The sequence below is a fragment of the Pinus tabuliformis genome, chromosome 4_1 (genome assembly GCF_031772625.1).
Source record: "Pinus tabuliformis cultivar Carrire ecotype Pingquan chromosome 4_1, CPIR1, whole genome shotgun sequence".
NCBI classification, from domain to species: Eukaryota; Viridiplantae; Streptophyta; class Pinopsida; order Pinales; family Pinaceae; genus Pinus; species Pinus tabuliformis.
The window spans coordinates 394,802,982-394,824,253 of NC_142303.1; positions in this window are offsets into that span (position 1 = coordinate 394,802,982).

The window sequence follows — 21,272 nt, forward strand, 5'->3', positions numbered from 1 at the left end:
AACAAAGTAAATAAGAGAAATCAAACCACACATGACTTGAAATCGAGAATTGATGGTACAGGAATCAAGTGATCCACCAGGGCTGGGCGCTTAGCCTCTAGGGATGCACTGCTTATAATTACTCTAGAATCAAAGATGGAACAGCAACAAAATTTATATATTAAGCATCAAAACGAAGTTACAGAAACTCTCTCTTTTAGAGAGAGTCGATGATCAAAGTTTCAAGTACAATAGTGAATTTCATAAAAGCAACAATAGTCCGTCCTTGGGCTAGCAATGCTACCCCTTCTTATAGCAGCCGAGTGGAGATATCAATGATACAAAGAATCGTTAAGGTAGCGATCCCTCAGGATTAAGGATCCTGAGGGATTCACCATACTGTTAGCTCTCAGTTATCTTCTCGTTCTCTTGTGCCGATTTGGTATCTCCTCTTACTTTTCCTGGTTTATATGCTCCAATCCGGATCGCCTTGTTTGGATGCGGTTCCCTATCAAAGGGATAGCAGTTGATTGTATCTTGTCGTTTCCTTTAGAATGGTGATTTTCCATTTTCCTCTTTTTTTGCATAGAAAAGGGTAATTATTAGTCATCTTACGTTGCACACAAATCTTCTAAAGTTTATCATAATTTCTCATCATATACCTATTTCATAATGTAAAGAAGTTATGAATTTAAAGAAAATATGACAAAATAAGTGGTGATTACATACCTTCTCTAGTGCTCAACAGAGGGGTTTTGACTCTTATTTTTTTTTATTGATCTTTAGGTTTATATTCCATTCATAGTCGGATGGCCCTTCTTCTGGCTCCAAAATGTTGAGGCCTCAGATTTCTGTTGCTCGAACATGGAGGATAACCACCCGGTCCTGACCTTAAGACAACTCCTTTTCCATTTAAAGTGGTGGCTCTGACTGGGGATGATGGGACTAGTTTCCCAAAATGGGTTTTAAAATTAGAGTGGGTGGTTTTCGAGTGATTGAAATAGAATAATGATAACTAAATGCCCTATTTTATCATGCAAATGTCTAGCTAACTTAATCTAATATAAACCTGGGTATTTATCTATAATATGTGATCTAAAAATATATATGCTTGATATGTGATAATAAAGATCATTCACATATAAAACAGAGATGATAACATGTAGAGATAATTTCTTTGACTAAATATTTAGTCAAAGAAATGTATAAACTATATCACATATATGATGATTTACATATGAAAATAAATAATTTCAACTAGGCATCATACAATAGTGCAATTAACACTTAACAGAAAGAACATATCTCATATATAATTCATGAAAATAAAGTGTTGTCACTAATTAAATAGAAACAGGACAAATCATACAAGATAGAAGTACCATATATGCGAAGTTCTTCTCATTTGACTAATGACATAGATCGACTCCTTTCTTCATATCAAATGATCATGTTCCATAATTTCACCAAAGCATTCACAAACTTACAAAAGTGCATTCTTTACAAATTTTTTTGATAAAATTCTGGACCCTTCTCTAAATGCATGAGAAGGGTATAAATACTATTCTAACTAATGTTCAAAAATAGATTATACAAAATTTGAGGAGGTTTCAAACAACCTTCCTCCTAACTAGTTAACTAACTCTAAAAATAAAAAGTTACTTGATGAGCAAAGGCTATGATAATGATTTGTTGTCTGCCAGCTTGTCTTTCAAATCGCATATATTGGCCATCAGTTTGACTTGAGGAGGTGCCCCAAACTATGTTCTAACCTGTCCTGTGAAAATTGCATCTGTGAGATATGGCAACATCTGTTGAGTTGAATGGAGCAAGCAGTTAAGGGTCATGATTTCACTGTGTGGCTTGACGAGGTATTGCCAATACGAATCCCAATCATTTTTTGCTAACTTTGAGATTGCTTCCCTTTGGATTTTTGTTCTTTCCTTCCATCTTTTATGCAAGTAATTTAAATCAGGCAATTCTTTTGGGTTGCCTTCCTTTACCAGGTTGGTGCCAAACAAAGTGTGGTTTACCACCTTTACTATGTTCTTCGACACCCTGGCTGCTCTTACCACTACTAGTTCAGCTTGTTTGATCCTTGCATCCCAATCCATGAAAAGAATGTCCTCATGTGTTTCCTCGATCTCAGGAAGATTAACTTTCCTCCTTTCTTCTTTTTCTTGCCACTCGATGAACTCTGAGATTCTTGTGTTTAGATCAGTAAACTCAGTTCTCTGGTCAGTATCTTTATCCGTTAGCTGGTCACTAGTGATCAAATAAGGAGCAATATGTGACATCTTTTGGAAAAATTGTTCTTGCTATCTTAACAGGAGGGAATTTAGTTCTAGCACCTTTTTGATGAATTCCTCAATAATAGGAACATCCTTATATCTTTTCATGGCTTGCTACAAGTCTTGGAGTTGCATGTTTTTGGCCAATATGTCTACTTCATGGCTTATCTTCAACACCTCTATGCTATGTTGCAATTGGGCTAGCTGCTCAGCGGCCTTCCTATTCACACTTGCCTTCTTTGTTTCGAGTTGTTACTCGAGCTGTGCAATCTTCTCTTCCTTTTCCTTCAGAAAAATAGATATCTCGGTAGATTTTTCCATGGTGGCCATTGCATACGCCCCTGTAAACTGTGATAATTTGGTCAAGTTTTCAGCTGGGTTGTAAGGGATGTCTTTCCAGACTATGTCCATCGACTCATTCCCAGGTGGGAGCTCGGGTGTTTCTGTCCTTCTCCTTTTCCTTTGTCTCCTTACTACAACCTTGTGCAGCGGGCTGTAGAAAAAATCAAGAGGAGGGATTTCAGTCAACTTTAAGGGAATTTCCGATGTGGGTAGAGTGGGAATGATTTCAGTCTACTGAGACGTCATCGCTTGCTCATCCATCGATTCAGACTTTGTGTTTTTTTGAACATGCAGATGAGTTTGATACTCCATAATTTCCTGGGCATCTATTGTCTTGGGAGGGTCTTCTAGTTTCTTATTGAATTGATCCCACTCCTACTCCAAACTACTACTTTTGATCTCAGAACTGATATCTTTAGGTGGGGTGCTCATACCCTTCTTTTCGGTTGACTTCTTGCTGGATTCTGTTGTATTCTTGGTGTCTTGGGCCTTCCCTATATCCAGTGCTTTCCCTGTATCCACTTGAGACTCTATGTGAGAATTAGGTCCCTCACCGTTGACAATCACACTAGGCATAGGCTTATCCTCAATTTTTAACAAATGCAGCAGAATTATTTCGAGCCTTTTGTTTCTGAACTCCTGAAAGCTTTCAAAATATTCAGGACTAAAATTTGTCCTTGTCCATTCAAACGATTGTTCGAAGGATTCAACTGACTGTAGAAGGTATTAATCATTAGCTTCATGGTTATAAGGCTTGATATTTACTATAGTAGTGATGTTATATGCTATCTTGTCTGGATCAAATTGCCTTTTTGGCAAAGTATGGAGCCTGAGGCTTTCTAGGCTTACTGACTCCTTGATTGCATGGTTAAAATTTGCTAATGAAAAGGAACCACACCTAATAGGAAAATATGGCCATAATAACTTCCTTCATTCTTTCAGGACTTTGGTCAAGCCTTTTCCCACAGTTTGGTGGGCTATTTCTCTTGCTAATAATTTGTCAGAGACATACAAAGGGAGGACATGTGGATCTGTTGTACTACCAAAAACCATGATGTATGTAAACCATTCTTCAACAAAATATTTTCCAACTGCAAGATTGTCTGTAGTGGTTTCTTTGGAAAACTTGGGGGATTTCTTATGTAAAATTAATTGATGTAATGGAAAAATAACAGCATGGCATATTTTATAAAAATGGGGTATATAATGGGATTCCCAAATTTGTTTATGGCTGAGATGGATAGGGTAGGGGTCCTGCAAGGTCCATTTCCAACCCATGATTGGAAATTTAGTGCAGAAACAGATGGCATCCATGATGTAGGCACTAAAATAGAATGGAGGAAGGTTCTCTGGAGAGGAGGATCTCTTCTGTCGATATTCAGTGATGATAGTGGCTAGGTTATCAAATAGGATGGTGGCCCAATTCATAATGTGGGAATTGACACAGGCATCAATCAAAGGAATCCATTCTATGGAAAACTTAGCATTATTAGGTAACCTGTATAGTCTACATAACATAGCAACTGCATAGTTGTAGGGGTTTGCCAAAGAGGCTACAGGATACATACCTATTTTATCAAATTTGAACTTGTTCTCCAGTACCCTCCAGCCCTAGATCATCTTGAAAGGTTCTTCGTTCTTCTTTGTGAAGTTGGCCACGTATGATTTATCATATATGTCTTAAGGGTCAGGTATATGGTACATTTGCTTCAGGTCTTCCACTTTGAATGACCCCATGAGTTCCATTCTCGAGTTCTTGAATTGTCTATCTTCAATAGTGAGGTTTTCCACCACCCACCTAATCATATCAGTGTATGGGAGGATTTTTTCTCTCGCTCCTATTCTGTGAAGGAAAGAACAGGCAGCATCCTTGAATTGGAGTCCTGAAGGTTTTATTGAGTCAGTCGTCGCTTTTGTGACAGTAATCTTGGGATGCTCATCCTCAAGCCTGTTGTATATGAACTCACAAGTTGTTTCTCCCCCATCAGCGCTACATACCATATCAGATAACGTAGGAGATATTTTTGATAGCTCGGACTTTGTAATGCTCTTCTTTTTTTGTTTCTGCATCACTTTCCGTAATGACATGTCTCTTGTAGCTTGCCTAAAATGGAAGAGATATATTCAGCGCAGACGATATAGGGAAATTAAGTCTGAAAACTCTCTTAAATGAATTTGAATCATGGGAGGATTTCGAATGAGATATTCAGCATTAACTAGCCATAACTTGAAACATCATTACCTCTCCTTAGGCCGCTAAACATTAATTACCCTGTCAAACCGTTCATTATTATATTAAAACACAGTTACTTCCCATGCTTGGTGCTTTATTCACGCCTCACATCTTTTTACATGATGTCATATAGCGTTTCCTATTTATAATGTGAAAATGCAATTTCAAATATCACAATATCGCATTTCGCAAATCGTTAATGGATGATGAAATTGCATGGCTTATTTATTTGCGACTCCTGTGAAATGAAATCGTGAATTGTTAAGGCGTTTTGATCGGAATGTCGCAGTGGGGGGTTTGATCACATATCAGAATTTCTTTAAGGTGTTTATGATTATCACATGGAAAAATACGGTTTGCAATTTGTGATGAGGATCCTAAACTTGGGTTGTTTTCTGAGAGTTTTCAAGGCAATTCTTAGAGTTAGGATTTATTTTTCAAAGACTAAAAATTTAAAAAGTGTTCCCATTTATATGTCTAATATCATCTATTACTATATATAAATGGTGGGGGGGGGGGGGGGGGGGGGGGGGGGGGGGGGGGGTTGTTACATAGTACAACAAGTACCAAGATGAGCAGACTACCATCTTCCATAATATAGTAGAGATTGAAATTTAATTCACACTTGGTGAAGCCCAATCCTCCGAGATAAGTATCTATGTGAATGTATCAGGCTTGGGGAGCTAGCTAGAGCTCATATAGATCTCTCTTCATCCTGCATACCTATGTATCGATGTTGAAGACCTCAAACCCCTCAAGCTAATCAATGTAGATCTCCTCCTCAACCATTCCATTGAGGAAGGAAGTCTTGACATCCATTTGGTGGGCTTTCCACCTCATCTGCGCATCTATTGCAAGTATGGTCCTGATAGATGACTACCTTGCCAATTGGCTAAATTTATTCTCATAATCAATCCCATCAATATATGAGAGGCCCTTCACCACAAATATTGCCTTAAACTTCTCAGTGTTTTCATTTGCTTCATGTTTCACCTTATACAACCACTTGGAGCCAATAATAGATTTTCCCTCAGGTCTAGGCACAACTTCCCAAGCATCATTCTTCACGATGGAGTCATACTCCTCCACCATGGAATCTACCCACACCTATTGGGAAACAACCTCTTCAAAATAATATGGCTCAGAATATATCAATTATGTCATGAGTTCCATGTATCCTATGTATCTATCTAGTGATTTGCACTGTCTGTGTAAGGAACTAGGAGCTCCAACCTACTGCTCAGATTCATGCACCAATATATCAACTAACCTGGTCCTCTTCCTCCATTCTCTGATATTCACTTGGTGAATAGGTGCCTCCACTTGGCATATTCTTTGCTCCTCATCATGTGGCTACTCCACATCATCCTCCTGGAATGTTCTCTTTCCCTTGGGAAAATACTGACTCTGTGAATATGACTAAGGCTCCTCCTTGGGAGATAGAAGCTCCTCATTTGGTGACATGCTCAGCTCTCGCTCTAGAGAGATCCTCATGAATTTCTCCTCATCAAATCTCACATCCCTTCTCAAAAAAATCATTTTGAGAGAGGGAATGTACACCCTGTAAATATGTGTTTTCACAATGCATCCCACAAAGATCCCCCTCTCTACAGTAGGATCCAACTTCTTCCTATCATCTTTGGACACATGACAATACACCATGGACCCAAAAAAGTGAAATTGGGAGACATCTAGCTTTCTACGAGTGAAAGCCTCCTTGGGTGTGATCATCCTAAGAATCGTGTGAGGGTTCTTATTCCGAAAGTGCACCTCTCTGTTGCGTGCATTTTCCCAAAGGTATAATGGAAATCCCTGGTCATGCAACATTTCTCTAGAAGCCCCAACAATACTCTTGTTCTTCCTCTCTACAACCCCATTCTGTTGAGGATTATGGGGTGTAATCAACTCCCTCCTAATGCCCTCTTTGGCACATAAATATTTGAAGGAATTTGAGATATACTCTCTTCCATTATCACTCCTCAGGGACTTGATTTTATTCCCTGTCTCTTTCTCCACTAAGGCCTTGAATTCAACAAACTTGGAATATACTTCATCTTTTTTCTTCATGAAATATATCCAACACTTAAGGGAGAAATCATCAATAAAAATCACATAATACTTGTTCTTACCAAGTGAAAGAGTGGATAAAGGGCCATAATAGCTCCATCTCTGTTATCTTAGCCCTAAAAGGTAGATTTGGCATATTTTCCAAGAGTGCATCCCTTGCACACATCATGTTGCTCAAGGGTGCTGTAAGGTAGGCCAACGATCATCTTCTAGAGTAATTTCAATGCTCCATGATGTCAGTGTCCCAAGCTCCTATTCTAGATCTCTCCAACATCTTGGCCCTGAACCTACACTGCCTTGCTAGTCAAGGCGACACATGCATCCACCTCCAATTTGTAGATATTTTTTATCCAGACACTAATCTTCTTGACCTCACCTCAAGTGAAATGCTTAAGGTAGGCCTTCCCTTTGCTAAATACTACATCATACCCTTTGTCTTCAAGGACTGTGATTGAGACAAGGTTTTTCTTCAATCCAGGGACATACATCACATTATTGAGGTGGAGAAGAGAACTAAACTCCCTCTTAACGGGTATTGTACCAAGTCCTTTGGTCATATATCTCCCATCATCTCCAAGCTTAATATGGAGTTGCATGTCTTTCTCTTCCAATCTACTGAATAACTCTTTATTGCATATCACATGGAATGAAACCCCTGAGTCAATATACCACACACTACCTCGAATTGAGCTTGTCATGTAAGTTATTAAAGAGAAATCCAATTCAAATTGAGAATATAGGGCCTCTCCTCCTACTACTGCTGCAACATGCTTGCCAGATTTCTTGTTTGGACATTTTGTAGCACAATGCCCAAATTCATTGCAATAACAACATTTAATCTTTCTAAGATCCTTATTTATCTTGCCTCCATTCTGACTAGCTTCAGGTTTGCTTTGGGCCTTTTCTCCTTTGTTTTTCTTCCCTTTTCTAGCTAAAGCAAAGTTCTCCTACTCGTTAGCTCTAGATGAGACTCCATCTCTTGTATTCCTCCTTATCTCTTCCTACACGAGATCTGACCATAATCTCTCCCAATTAGGGAGCTTATCTATGTCATTCACAACATACTGGAAACTATGCCAAGATTTTCAAAGCCCAAGAAGAGAAATTCTCACCATATCTAATTATGGAACTATCTCTCTGACACCTCCAAGTTCATCCCTCACTTGAGCTAACCTAGATAGGTATGTAACAATGGACTCATCCTTACCCATTCGAATTCTCCTCAATTTTTCTTCAAAGCAAGTTTTCTAGCATCACTACTGCTTTCGAAAAGATCAGTAAGGCCCTTGCACATCTTGGATGTTGTCTCCTTGCTATGAAAATTTGGAACAATATGGTCTCTAACTCCTTATAGGATCATCCTCCTAGATTTGGCAGTATCCTTCCTCCATTGAGTTAGTTGTTGAGCATCTGAAGCAAGAGGTTTAGGAATATCATTCTTGATGTATTCCAAAACTCCATTATCATCTAAAACAACCTCCATCCTATCCTTCCATGCACATAAATTTGAAGTTCCTTCTATGGTATGCTCTGTACTGAAACCATAGACTGACATGATTCCTGCACTTGTAGAATTTGTGCATCAATTGATCTCCTCTTCAACTCACTTTGGATCTGATCAAGGAACTAGATCTCTACCTTGTTTTCTGCTCTAATACCATATAGAAAATCATAAAAATCTGGCAACTGCTAATGAAATCAAACTAATAACAAAAGACACAAGGTTTATTCTACTCAAAATTCCCTAGAATTAAAACAAAGAATAGAAACACAATCACAATAAATCAATCACATTCAACACAATATTTATCAAGGGAACCCAACTGGGAAAAACCCCTCTTACTTGTATTGTCAACTGAGCAATCTGGTCTATCACACGGAATCTACTTCAAGCCTGAATCCTCTACAATATTGATAAACTCCTCATAAAGAACTGACCAACACTTAGCCAAATCAACCTGTAAGGAAGCTCCTATTTCCTTGCACAATTCAACCCCCAAAAATTAGGAAAATATCCTATTTCCTTTCATAATTCCCAAGATAAATAGGCTTGCTCAATTCTCAATCCCGTACACAAAACTTGTTGTACAATACTGATTACAATTGTGCCTCCATTCAATTTGAATAGGAAATTCAAATTTCATGACCAACCAGAGCTAATTTTAGCAGTTGGAACTAGTTAACTAAGTAGTTAGTTGATTTAACAAAAGTCAAAACTGGTCAACTAGACTCTAAGTTATCTCTATTCTAGACTAGAGATGAATTAATTGATAAACACTAGAAATTAACTCAATTATATCGCTAAATTATAGAAATCAACTACACACAACTCACTGAAAGCCATCGAACTTGAATTAACTGATAATAAACTAGTGATAGGCCACATTGCACATGTTAACTAACAACTATTTTGAATTTCTAGGAGGTTGAATTCGAATTTGCTTCTTTCACTAGACACGAGTCAAAAGAAGCCCTTCCTTGCTACAATTTTAACATATTTAAGTCTTATATTGAAATATTTAGAAGGAAAATATATGATTTATTTTTTATTTTTAATTATTTATCTCTTTAAATATGTAAGATAGAAACATTTTATTTGTGGTTTCATTAGTGAAAGTGAAATTTTTTTACCATATCTCTTTCATACTAGGTTGTAATATTAATTACCATAACTTTATTTTGGGTTGTAATATTGACAGTGAACCAAGCGAGAGTAGTAAGAATGGGATTGTCGATGTCTTATAATGTTTTTAATTAAAACTAACTAAATATGTATATTCATTTCTATTTTAATATATTTAATTTTGTTTTAAAGGGATATGTGTCAACTCCACATTGAGCATGAACACAATCACACAATTTCCCTCAAACTAGGTTATTGAATCCACCTCTTGGCACAATAAATGGAAACAACATTTCTTTTTCCAAATCCAATTTTTTCTATTCACAATGTCTTTCAATCCCTTTCAAGGGGTTTTTAAATGTGACTATATACATAGAAGGGGAAGGTAGTGTGTTCATATATATCACAAGTCTTAGTAAGAGGGTTGGGAACTTTAACAATTATTGATGATGATGACTAATGTCCACTAAGATCGATATAGTCTATTAGATCTTAAGAAGGTAAGAGATTACTCAAAATTATTTAGCATTTTATTTTTATACTCAAAAGGCATTAAAAGAAGAATTTCAAGATCACTATAGTTTTGCTAGATTAAAGGTCAAGAAGATTGGCGGTGTGATAAATATTTTGAAAATTAGATCGACTATGAGTATCTGATGGAAAATGTAATAGAAAGTGATTTTCATCTTCAACCCTCTTAGTGATGCAAAGGTGATAGACTCTTTCATTCCACAGTGTTCTAGGAATTGACCAACACTTAGTTCCATTATGAAGCTCATGAGAATTTGTTCTTATTTTAGCAATTTTCATTTTCTTCTTAACATTAGTCAAGATTAAGAGATATTTTAAAATTTTAAAATTGGGGTTGATTACCTCTTTATAATATCTTAGTTTCCTTTTTACCTCTGGCCCTTTATCGCTCCATTATTTCTCCTTAAATGTTCAATTAATAATATTTTTAATACAATCATTATTCCACAAAGTGATCTCCTCCTTCATACCCAAAAGTATAGGCAATATCGAGCATCCTTTTTCCAGCCCTGCTTGAGCTGAAGGTGGTGATTTTGGTTAAAGTTGAATTTTTTTTAAGAAACCCCTTGACTTCCATATTCATTTTACTTCTTCTTATATATAAGATACCTAATCATAGCCATGATTTCAAGGGGGACAAGGATTTTTTAAATGATGGGGATAGATAGGGAACACTTCCTTCAATTTTTGAGATTGTAAGTTATATATTGATTTTGGATTTATTCTATATTCCTCCATGACTATTTGGAGATATTACAACCCCAAACCTCACAGCTATATAAAACAACAAGAGTGGCAAGAGTCTCAAAGAGGATTTTTTTTTTAATCTCATATCCAAAGTTTTGTTGACTTACAATTGTTTTCGATCCCATAATAAGCTTTCCATCCCCCATTTATCCTTTTCTCAATGCTATAATTCCAATTAACCTTGTGATGGATATCGATTCCAAGATATTTGTAAGAAGGACCTTCCTCCAAGTAGTTGTTTCCATATATGAAAGTATCGTATGGATCTTTTTAGATTTAGTAATCATGACATTAGTTATCTTTGTATTATTAGTCAAACTCATCTTGGAGCATAAATATAAGAGGATTCTTAGTTGCTTTCTAATATCATAATGATTCCTCACCAAAAGAACAATATCATAATCATAGAGAATAACAGTTATGACTATACCAATAAGCATGGTGCCAACACAACCTATATCTTCCAAACACTCTTCTAGATTATCAATGTATATGTCAAAAAGGGTATGGGGTAAGGGATGCCCTTGCCTAACTTTGATATTGCATTTAATTTCTTCTGACCAACTTTTAATGATCCTAAACTTTCAATATCATTCTCATATAACATTGTCCCGACAACCCTTAACTTGAGAGGAACTATTCTCTTCCAACCTCTTCCACACTTTAATTTTAGGAATGGTGTTAAATTATTTTTTTTTAAGTCAACAAAGAAATAAAAGAGATCAATTTAAATATTGCAACATTCCTCTATAATGATCATGAAAGCAGCAAGGTTATTATCTCCTAAATCTAGCTTGACATTTAGCTCTTTTACCATAATTTTGTTACCATAAACTAATCTTCTTTTCTAAAATAATTTTCAACACCTTAATTAAAATTATTAAACCTTTTTTTTATTATATCTGTAGCCTAATCGATAGTATAGGTAATAATCAATCCACCACTCTATCTTCTTTTCTCATTTTTATTTTTTTAAAGATTAATATATATTTATTTATTTGCTTTGGGATTTCACTTATAATTGTTGATTGCAGTGTACCCACTTTTATGACAATCCATGGACAAGACAATTTAACGATTTCTAATATTTGGGAGGAAAAACAGATAATAATATAAACCACATCAAATAAAATACATGCAAAACAAGTAATTTTTTTTCCCTTTCTAAAACGATATCTTTTTTTTCCCTTTGTATGCAATACTACGGAACCTAGATTTTTAAAATCTGTTTCCTCAAAAATTCAAGAGAGAGAAAGGAATTTGAACACATCAATGACTATCCGGTGGAAAATAAGAAAAACCCAAATAAAATATACAATAAAGTAGTATTTGATTAGACCAATCATTTCCTGGTACACAATCAACACTAAAAAAACACAAAAAGGAAAATACACTAAACTACATTTTTCTACTCTTGTTTTTCTTCACTTTTCATCAACCACCAAAGTTGGGGGTGGAAGTTACAATAGCCATTTGATTGAATTATTTTTGTGCCACCCACCTCTCTTTTATAGGTAGACTTCCCATTATGTTGCTGAGGAGTTGTAGGCGTTGTTACTTTGGTCGATATTGGAACCATCGATCCTAATTTCTCAACCACCCTCTTCTCTATGACTTTTTTAGAATTCTGATCAATAATATTTGAAGTGTTCTTTGGGTTTTCTTCCTCATCTACTTCAACTTCATGCAAATCTAAAAACTACCAACCCTTTGGTTTTCGGGATTGTCTCTTTTTTCTTTTGGGTTCTTTCTTTGCTTGAGGACATGATTTTTGTAAATGACCAGTTTGAAGAAAAATACGACATCTAAATGTTTTGTTTTCTAAGTCTAGAGGATGGGACCACTGAGTATTATTACGAAGCAAAATAATATGGTCAGGTAAACCTTTACTAAGGTATACCTCTACACATATCGTGGAAAAAGTAAAAATTCCTTTTGTGACACTACCGACATCCACCTTCAAGAACTTCCCCAACAAATTGTCGATTCCTTCTAACATTTTATGATGCAAAAAATGCAGAGGAAGATTAAGTAACATGACCCACACTAACATTTTGTAGACCATCATGGTATTAACATCAAAACCCGAAAACCATGGGATCATAAAGAGACCCGCACTACCATAGAACCATTGTCCCTCTTTTAAAACATAATCCAAATCTTTCAATGTATCAAATTCTACAACAAAAAATCCCCTAGAACATAATTGAATATCACAAATTTTTAGTCCATGTGGAGAAGATCCATTGGTGTAGGTCCTTGGTTTTGGGACATAAATCATTAAATATGCATATAACTACTATGGAATAAAAGCGAGAATAAATGTCATTTACCTCTGGCAAGTTTATTGTCAAAGTTGGCACCCGATTCATTTGTTCCACAATATGGCGACCAGGAATATTGAGGAGGTGATCCAAATTTTTATGTGAATCAACCTTCCTTTTACCACATCCTTGAAAGAATTTAGATCTTTATTATTACTAGATCTAGGAAAACCTCCACATAATATCATATTTAGGATGATAGTTAAATCACATTCAATGCCATAATCCTGCAACTTGGTGTCCTGTTTCATTGATTTACTTGCATAAATTAGGATTTGTAGATTTTTTAGAATAGCCAACTTTTCTTCAATCTTCTTCTTAAGGTCTTCTACCATATCCCTAGCCCAAACCATCATGAATATTGATTTCTCATCAACGATTTTAAAAAGATTTCAAATTGAGCTCTTGCAACCATATTTGGGTTTCGACTTACTGGTTCCTTCATATTTTTTGTTATCTCCTGTGACTTTGCGGGTTGAGAAGGGCTCCAAATAAAATCTTCTAGATATGTTGAAAATTCCACACTTCGAACAAATCCAACAAGAATATTAACGCATCCTTATCGTTGAAAGAATGATCTGAGAGATTCCTCCATAGATCTACGAAGGGCAAGCACCCTCGCCACCGATCCTGTCACCCCCCTACATTAGTGGTTTCTTCTAACCAACACATAGGTTGGTGCGGTACCACTGAATTTTTTCATTTCACCACTACTTGAGTTCACGGACTATGCCAACTCAACACTTAACCAAATTTTCAATAAGTGTTATTATGCAACGGAAATCATTCCATTTACCTTTCATCAGTTAATCTTCATATAAAAATAACTCAACAGTGTACACACATATCATATGGGAGGGGAAAATCTCGAATATAAGTCTTCCCAATCAATATAATTCAGTAATGTACAATTTTACAAAACTTCACAAATTCCTTCAATTTGTGCAACCTTTGAACGAACTGCACAATTGTTGTTCAAAACCGTGCACCCAACTGTACCACCGTGCAGCCCTGCATGTTCTACAGGAATGTCGTTGTTGTTGTACAACTCATTCACACCCTTCTTGAACATTATCACCTCCTTGCATCTCTCAACATGCACTACCATGTCACACCGACGTGCTGTTGCTCGAACCACCATTCAACCTGCTGGTTATGGACCCTATTCTATTGTTCCACACAACTGCAGTCCACCATAATAAAACTCTACCCGAACCTTTGTACAGTAGCCCCATGTCGTGCCCCACCTGCACTGTTGGCCCATTCAACCGAGTGTTGTGCTACTTCCATTCACTCCTGTTGCACTGCGGCTTATTCACTTTGGCATTCACACTTAACCCAACCTCTAGAAACCCTAAAGCTGACCACTCGATACATAGTCTTACAGTTACGCCGCACCTCTGCCTATATGTCCTCAACCCTCTCACACTTGCTTGCATTGTTTTCTATGTTATCTTGTGTGTTAGGTCAATGATGCCTCTCACCAACTTGCTCACACTATACTTATACGCCATCACCCATTGGAAATTCACATGAACCATCGCATCCTTTGGGTGGCACTCAGGTCACCCTGCCCATTTGCACTCGACCAACTTGTGCACCTGTCCAACACATGCCCCTTCATTCACTCGAGCCAACCTACTGACTTGCATCCATCCTCCTAGCCATCTCGATCGCTCATCCACTTCACTCGTCGATCAGCCCATCGCTCACTCGACTCGTTCGTCCTTCGCAAATGTTTCACTAAAGTCACTCACCCAATCAATTTTCCCAACTCGTTTGCCTCACCCGAGTGTTCATCCACCTGATTCGTGTCCACCCACATGCCCAACTTGTGTCCCCCAGCTTGTCACACCCGTGTCGCCCAGCTCGTTGCACTCGTGTCACCCATGCACACCCACTATGTTGGGTGGCTGCTTGTCGGACGCCTTTAATCAAACACCCAACCGAATCTCCTTTAACAACATGATTTTAATCAGAGCCTCCTTAAGTCGCATTTAAACTAATGCCTCCACCTGAGTCACCTTTAACCAAACACAGGTGCTTGTCACACATATCAGGCATGCCTGCATGCCTTTAACTGAGATCATTGATTTTTTTACTCTCTTGGGTGCTCGCCAACTTGAGGCCTTGACATCCTCCTCCACTCTAAAAATGTTGTCTCCCTCGACAACACTATCTCAGCAACCTCCATTTCTAAGATAAATATTTCCATATATTGGCACCCAGATATCTCTACCCATGACCTACTCCATGCCCAAATCCTATCGTAACTCTGCAAGAGCATGATATGATGGATCCCCTTGTGGTGGTGATTAGTTGGGTAGCTAATCCAACCGTAGCATCTCCTCCACAAGAATGCATGCATCTCATATCATCATGAATATCATTGCATCATGATGTCAATCGCATCTATCTTGCCCCAAGTGTCTACCCATTATGTCAAAAAGGACTCACTGCCATGAGAAGAAGACAATGAGCCTCATCCCCATGCTAAGTCTAGAAAGAGGGAGGGGATGGGAAGGTTGAAGGCCTTCCATCCTCCTTCTCCAACATCTCAATCCATCTATTAGGATCCTCCTCTTCCAGTCTTTACATGTATGCTTCCCGACTCTCCTCCTGATGAGTCTTCAACTTCACATCTCTATTATCCTCCACTGCCTCTAGTCTACTTGTCAAGTCCAGAACACTATCAGACAATGCTCTCATAATCTCTTCCTGCTCTATGATTTTTCCCTCTGCACGGTTCAACCTCTCATAGACCTCTTCATCTTGCTTGATGTATTCCCCATTCATTGTTGTCAATTTGCATCCAACTGTCATAGCAGCCACGATAGGTACTGAAGAAAATCTTATAGATTCACAAGCTCATGCAATGTACTAAAGCAAGAGACGAGAATCTACTTCTACTCTTTACAACGAAAGCCCATAAACATCAAGCAAACAATAATCAATAGAGGAAGAAAATCAAAGGCACATAACACAATAAATATCTGAGGAAAGCCACAGCTTAAAACCCCACTATTTGTTTTGTATTAATCTAGAAAATCAAGATGAAATTATGATGCTTGTTCTCTCTAGAAGAATCCCAGTATTCTACAAATTTAATCTCCAACTCATAAGAAATCTCAAGGCCAAATCTTAGCCTCTTCACAAGCTCTCCAAGTATCTATTCCAACGTGCCCTTGGTAAAAGAATTTGGATAAATACAATATGCTCTACTCAACCTTGAGCTTAACCTACACAAGTATTTCCTATCCTCCGCCTGATGAATTCCTTTTGCCAATACTTAGCCAAATTTCCAAGCCTCCAAACTTCTAATTCTTTACACAATTATTGAGAGAATTAGCCCTTATTTAAAGAGAAATCCTCACTACACAATCCTCAACTGATTGCATGCACCATTAGTACAACTCAGAAAAGTATACAACAAATAGTACATTGTCCCTGCACTCTAGTCTCAACTAGGTCTTTCTCAGAATCGACATGCATGAGTTTATGATGAGGGAATCTTTAGTTAATTGGTGTAGCACTAGTTGAGTGCACTAATGCATCAAATGATTGTTAACTCACTATTAGTTCCTCAAACAATTTTGAACTAATTTAACTGGACTTAACTCAGTAAACTGAGTTAACTAATTACCACTCATACTTAACTCATCTTGGACCCCTATAATATAGGGAGAACATATACATGACTTCAGAAAGACTTCCAACTCGAAATTCCTAAGTTAACTAAGTCAACTCACTCTAGTTAACTATTACAAGTTGCTATGAGAATAAAATTTGATTTTAATTCTCAGTTTAATTCAAGGACAAATTAAATTGGAATTTTTGGATTCTATTTTTATCATTTCTTGTTGCTATTTTCAACACTCCCTCTCAATAAGAAAGGAATTCAACTTGATCCTGATCCTAAACCTTTGGAATGTTCTGCATGCAACACTTCTCTCTAGTGTTGTTGCTCCAACAACTCCAAAAAAAAAAAAAAAACATCCAACCTGAATCAGAATGATGCCTCTGTCATGAAAATCTCTGACTACTATTTCCTTTGTTGACTGAAAACTTTGCGCTGCTATTGAATTTTCCTTTCTACATTGTTGTCAACCCTCTCTACGCTCTTTAGAATCTGACTGCTCTAGCCTCTGTCACTTTGATCTCTAACTACATCAATCCCACTGGTTCCTCCCACTACTATGTACTTTGGGCTCTCGTAGCAAGGTACGATCCATGAGATAAAACCACTCAATGGACCCTACCCAATTTCAGCTCTCTTGGGACTATCACTTCAAATTGCCCCACCTCACACTTAGAGGTATGGCTACATGTGATCCCTCTGCCCACTTGGCTCGAAATTTCCCCCTATTGGAGGGTCTCTGCATGACTGGATGTCTCCACTCGGTCTTCTCTCAGCTTCTCCAATTGTGGCTGCTCCACAATTGTCTCAGACTGCTTATTCTTTTCTTGAGTGGATCTCTCCACTCGGTCTCCTCTTAGCTTCTTTAGTTATGGCTGCTCCACAACTTCCTGAAGCTGCTTCAGAGGCTTCTTCTGGGGCTGCAAGTCGAGAGGTAATTTACTCTCCCTCTCAACCACCATGTCTATAACCTTTGCCTTGCTCCTTAAGGATTTGCATGCATCTTGAACCTCAAGTGCACATAGGTTCTTGACTAGCACACCAATATGTTTCATTTGTCCTGCCTTCACGAAATTTTCTGGAAAAAGAGATGATTTTAAATCAATGATATCTCCCTCATCCGAACTCCAATTCGGCCAATTTTTTTTTTGAATTTGGGTATCTTTCACAAATAATCCAAATATGTTATTTTTTCTGAAAATTATGCACAATTTTTTTATATCTTCTCTACAAACTTGTGGCCCAAAACTCAACTTCAAAATCTCCTCTAGTATATTATTCTCAGCTCTAATACCATGTAGAAAATCCTATAGATTCACAAGCTCATGCAATGTACTAAAGCAAGAGACAAGAATATACTTCTACTCTTTACAGCAGAAGCCCATAAACATCAAGCAAACAATAATCAATAGAGGAAGAGAATCAAAAGCACATAACCCAATAAATATCCGGGGAAAGCCACAACTCAAAACCCCACTATTTGTTTTGTATTAATCTGGAAAATCAAGATGAAATTACAATTCTTGTTCTCTCTAAAACAATCCCAAAATTCAATGAATTCAATCTCCAACTCATAAGCAAGCTCAAGGCCAAAGCTTAGCCTCTTCACAATCTCTCCAAGTCTCTATTCCAATGTCCCCTTGGTCAAAGAATTTGGATAAATATAATATGCTTTGCTCAACCTTCAGCTTAACCTGCACAAGTATTTCCTATCCTCCACCCGATGAATTCCTTTGGCCAATACTTAGCCAAATTTCCAAGCTTCCAAGCTTCTAATTCTTTGCACAATTCTTGAGAGAATTACCCTGTATTTAAAGGGAAATCCTCACTGCACAATCCTCAACTAATTACATGCACGATCAGTACAACTCATAAAATTATACAACAAATAGTACATTGTCCCTAAACTATAGTATCAACTGGGTCTTTCTTAGAGTTGACATGCATGAGTTTCTGATGAGGAAATCTTCAGTTAACTAGAGTAGCACTAGTTGAGTGCACTAATGCATCAACTCACTGTTAACTCACTATTAGTTCCTCAAACAGCGAAAGCCCATAAACATCAAGAAAATAATAATCAATAGAGGAAGAGAATCAAAGGCACATAACCCAATAAATATCTGGGGAAAGCCACAACTCAAAACCCCATTATCTATTTTGTATTAATCCAGAAAATCAAGATGAAATTATAATTCTTGTTCTCTCTAAAACAATCCCATCATTCAACGAATTCAAACTCCAACTCATAAGCAAGCTCAAGGCCAAAGCTTAGCCTCTTCACAATCTCTCCAAGTCTCTATTCCAATGTGCCCTTGGTCAAATAATTTGGATAAATACAATATTCTTTGCTCAACCTTGAGCTTAACCAGCACAAGTATTTCCTATCCTCCGCTTGATGAATTCCTTTTGCCAATACTTAGCCAAATTTCCAAGCCTCCAAGCTTCTAACTCTTTGCACAATTCCTGAGAGAATTAGCTCGTATTTAAAGAGAAATCCTCACTATGCAATCCTCAACCAATTGCATGCATGATCAGTACAACTCATAAAATTATACAACAAATAGTACATTGTCCCTGCAATCTAGTATCAACTGGGTCTTTCTTAGAGTTGACAAGCATGAGTTTCTGATGAGGGAATCTTCAGTTAACTGGGGTAGCACTAGTTGAGTGCACTAATGCATCAACTGGTTGTTAACTCACTATTAGTTCCTCAAACAGTTTGGAACTAATTTAACTGGACTTAACTCAGTAAACTGAGTTAACTAATTACCACTCATACCTAACTCATCTTGGACCCCTATAATATAGGGAGAACATATACATGACTTCAGAAAGACTTCCAACTCAAAATTCCTAAGTTAACTAAGTCAACTCACTCTAGTTAACTATTACAAGTTGTTATGAGAATAAAATTTGATTTTAATTCTCGGTTTAATTCAAGGACAAATTAAACTGGAATTTTTGGATTCTATTTTTATAATTTCTTGTTGCTATTTTCAATAGGTACCCCCAATGGTTCATCCTCCTATCCATCGTAAATATACAACTTCTTCATATGTGACACCATCATAACTCCATAGTGCTTCATGAATTCTATCCCTAGAACTGCCTCATAGTCATCCATCCATACCACTATGAAGTCAACCTTCCCAGGCCACTCACCATTGTGTACCTCCACATTCTCAGCAATGCCAATAAATTTGTCTAATGGAGAGTTTACTACCTTAAGACGAGCTTAGGTTGGAACAAATTTCAACCCAACTTTCCTTGTAGCCTCCTCTCTAATGAGGTTATGGGTTGCACCACTATCCACCATAGTGATCAATGTTCCCTGCCCAACCTTCATGTCCACATACTCCAACTTGTTCCTCTCAGGATCGCACCTTGGGATAGATTTCATTGTTGTTGTAGTACCTAATATCTGCATAATACCAACCATTGGGTCTTCATTCTTCTTTCCATCAAATTGTGTCAAGGCTTCCATCGTCGGTCTTGAAGGAAAAATGTTCACTGTAGGATCTTCCTTGCACAACCAACATTTCAAAGGTTTCTTTGCCTTCGATTTTCCACCTACTCTTGCATGATCCTCCTTTGTAGTCTTCTCTTTTGGTTTTTTGAACTTCTTTTTCTTCTCTTCAGTCCCTTCATCGTAATGGTCCACCAACCTATCAACTACAAACAAATTCCTCCATAAGGTTCTGCCTCTTCACCTCATTGTGTGCCCAAGGTTTCAATCCAATAATGAAGTTGAACACCTTGTCTTTCTCTGCCATATCAGGTAGTTCCAAGACCACACTCACAAATTCCCATTGATATGCCTATAGACTCCCTATTTTCTTAATGTACTTGATCTTCATCCTTGCATCCCAAGTCTCATCTTGTGGGCTAAAGTGAGTTTGCAATGCTTCCTTCATTTCTTCCCAAGTAGAGATGTCCTCAGCATCACCATGAGAAATCTGGTCTGCTTTCCTTCTCCACCACATCTTGGCATCCTTTGTAAGGAATTGAGAAGCTACCTTCACCTTGGCCTCTTCATTAGAAATTCCCAAGCGTTCCAAGTATTGTTCCATATCCCATAAAAAATTTCCAAGTGTTTCCACGCTCCTCACCCCATCATAAGAATCAGGTTCCTTGATTTTGATGTGGGCAACTCCTCCAACTGGTCCCTGCCCAACTGCCTTCTTCAAGATAGAAATCTCATTGAGAGCCTCATCAATAATCTTTTGCAGCTTCGTGATCTCCTCTAATCCTTGATCCTTCACAACTTCAAAGTTCTTGACTTCACCCACAGTTTTCCCATACTGCCATTCAAGATACTCATATCGTACCTTGAGGTTCTCATGGTCCTCTTCCTGCTTCATGAAATTATCTCTAAGTTCAGCATTCTCAGCTTCCAATGCACTCATCTTCAAAGTTATCTCATCCATATGATCCAACATCTTGTTCATGAAAACTGTCTCAGGACTCATGCTAGATTCACCTATAACCTGTGGTTCCT